Raw genomic sequence first — 3,004 nt, forward strand, 5'->3', positions numbered from 1 at the left:
AAAATTATATAAAAAAAAATAAAATCACATAAATTACAACAAAAATAAATCTAATGCATAATCCATTACAATGCATTATAGTGATACCTGAGCAAAGAGAATGACAAAGAAAACTATTTTTAAAAGCAACCAGAAAATAAGTGGAAACTACTTTCAAAGAAGCAATGGGGAGAATGGTGGATGACTACAACATAGTCAGTGGTGTCTGATAGATAATGCAATAGTATCTTTATAATGCTAAAAGAAAATGTCTACAAACCTAGAATTTCGTACTTAATGCAAATGTCATTCAAGAGTAAAATGCAGGGGCACCTGGGTGGCTCAGTGGGTATAAAGCCTCTGCCTTCAGCTCAGGTCATGATCTCAGGGTCCTGGGATCAAGCCGCACATCGGGCTCTCTGCTCAGCGGGGAGCCTGTTTCCGCCTCTCTCTCTGCCTGCCTCTCTGCCTACTTGTGATCTCTCTCTGTCAAATAAACAAATAAAATCTTAAAAAAAAAAAAAAGAAAAGAAAAGTAACATGCAGGGGCGCCTGGGTGGCTCTGTGGTTAAGCCTTTGGTTCAGGTCCAGATCTCAGGGTCCTGGGATCCAGCCCTGCGTGGGGCTCCCCGTTCAGCCAAGAGCCTGTTTCTCCCTCTCCCTCTGCCACTCCTCCACTTGTGTTCCTTCTTTCACTTTGTCTCTCTTTGTTAAATAAATGAATAAAATCTTTTTTAAAAAAAGAGTAGAATGCATGGTTAGAACATAAAACAAGAGATTTTGCTATTAGCAAGCCTGTACCAAGTTAAATACTGAAGAATATACCTCCAGTGAAGGAGCGTGATGTCAGATGTAAGTTCAGAGATATAGAAAACAACAGCAACAAATAACAATGAGAGCCTATATGTGTGGGTAAATCTAACTGCTGTGGGTAAATCTAACTGGACAGTGTTACTAGTCAATATGGGCACCCATGGGGAGGGCTGCAGCACTGGGTTGCCACAGCAGAGCCGCAGCTCCAGGTACAGGAGGCCGTGGGATTCATGGTGAAGAGTGTGGATGGATAGAACATCTGGAAAATGCAAGGCTTCATGTTTAGGTATAGTGACAGCTGTTGTGAGAACAGCCAGGTGTCCATGAAGCTGGCACACCAGGGCATTGAACCCTGTTGTATCCTTTGGCTTAATTAAGGCAAAGTGACCTGTTGACAGTGCTGGTGACCAGTGAGTTGGAGAAGTCCAGGGTGCCCTTGCCCAGTGCACCACGTATTGCAATGACACAGTCAAAGATTCAATAGATGCCGGAAGTAAAGAGCTTCAGGTGATGCTGCAGCTGGAGACTAGTGTGACCAAGTGTGTGGGTGACCATGTGCACCTCAGTCCAACCATGACCAAGATGAACGAGTCTCTTTCATCCCTGGGGAAATAGAAGTCTTTGCAATTGGCCATCGGAGCTGATGGCAGGGATCTAAAAAGAGAATTGAGAGTTTTGGTCTTTTAAGGAAATTGTATGAAGAAATTAAGAATGGCAAAAAGTTTGAGGCATGTGTCATTTGCCTCTGGATACTTGGTTCCTTTATGGTCCAATCCTACAAAGTGAAATGGAAACAAAACAAAACAAAACACACACACACACAAAAAAAAAAAACCCAAAGAACTGGTGCTAAAATTCAGGTCAGAGGTAGTGTAGGAGAATTTTTGATCGCCTAAATCTTACATGATTGTCCCGACACAGGGGATGCCCCGTGTATCAAGCCAGAGCCCTCCCAAGGGACCAGAATCCTCACAGTACACAGGTACCCAACAGGCTGGCAGGTTCAACTAACCTGCCTGAGACCTGGGGGAGTCTGAGCAGAGATGTTTCTGTTTGTTGACAGCTTCCCATTTACCAGAAATTTCACCAAGTCATTTTCCATAAGCTGTAAACAAAATCCACATGGTCACTAATTGAGAAAGGGAAAAAAAAAAGCTTCTGGATCTTTGTTTCGCTTTGTTTTGCTTTATATACAAGGGGATGCAGTTGATGTAAGAAGTGGAATTGGAGAGGTATTTTAGAGAAGAACTTTGAACAGTTCATGTCTGTTTCTGACTTTCATGATTTGGATATGCATCTTGAAGTACACATTACATCTTTCAGCTAGGAGACCCTGCAAGAACGGGAGAGGCAAAGTTACGCTGGGTGTGGGAAGCCAACCTTCCCTGTCACCTGCTGCCATGAAGGGCCCAGAGGCTAGCTGCCATAGAGCAATGGGGCAGCCTTGTAGTGACACTCGCCCTGAAGGGAAATTGAGTTTAAGGCACCTGGGTGGCTCAGTCAGTTAAGCTTCTGCCTTCGGCTCAGGTCATGATCTCTAGGTCCTGGGATCGAGCCCCACTTTGGGTTTCCTGCTCCAGGGGAGGCTGCTTCTATTTATAATCTCTCTCTCTCTCTCTCCTCCCCATCACTTGTTATCTCTCTCTCTCAAATAAATAAATAAAAACTTAAAAAAAAAAAAAGAAAGGAAAGGGAATTTTGATTGCAGTATATACCAGTATCTAGGAATGAACACTGAAGGAGGAACTGCTGCCTTAACTAAGGGAGTTATTAAGTGCCGACTTTGGAGAAACCTGGTTTTTATAAAACAGAATGGAATGAAAGCCTAAATTCAATATTGCTTACTTAGCTCCCTGAAATAGGCAACAGGAAGGTCAAAGGAGAATAAGCAACTCAGGAGTGAGCTGTGATTTTTTTAAAACAAAAAAGGGGCAACCCCCCATTACCAATACCACTTTTACTTGGAGCCTTTGCAGCAAGCAGTGTTCCTGCCCAGCTCTAGCACTTTATCATTTTGATAAGGACCTTGCTGTCTTTTTGCCGACTTATTATGTGAAATGATAATATAGCCTGTGCTCAGTGTTTCAGTGCTGTGATACATTTTCCTAGTGGTTTGGTTATAAAAATAAACAAGATTTAGTTTTTCTTCCAAAAATAAATTAATTAATTTAAAAATAATTTAAACATGAATATGAATTACATCAAAAATAGC

At 42.1% G+C, this 3,004-nt stretch overlaps 1 pseudogene; it reads left to right on the forward strand.

The window, feature by feature from the left end:
* The first annotated feature begins 998 nt into the window (after positions 1–998).
* LOC132010726 (protein FAM136A-like) lies at positions 999–1,407 on the forward strand (annotated as a pseudogene).
* Positions 1,408–3,004: the final 1,597 nt, after the last annotated feature.

This window comes from Mustela nigripes, chromosome 1 (assembly GCF_022355385.1).
Source record: "Mustela nigripes isolate SB6536 chromosome 1, MUSNIG.SB6536, whole genome shotgun sequence".
Classification (NCBI taxonomy): domain Eukaryota; kingdom Metazoa; phylum Chordata; class Mammalia; order Carnivora; family Mustelidae; genus Mustela; species Mustela nigripes.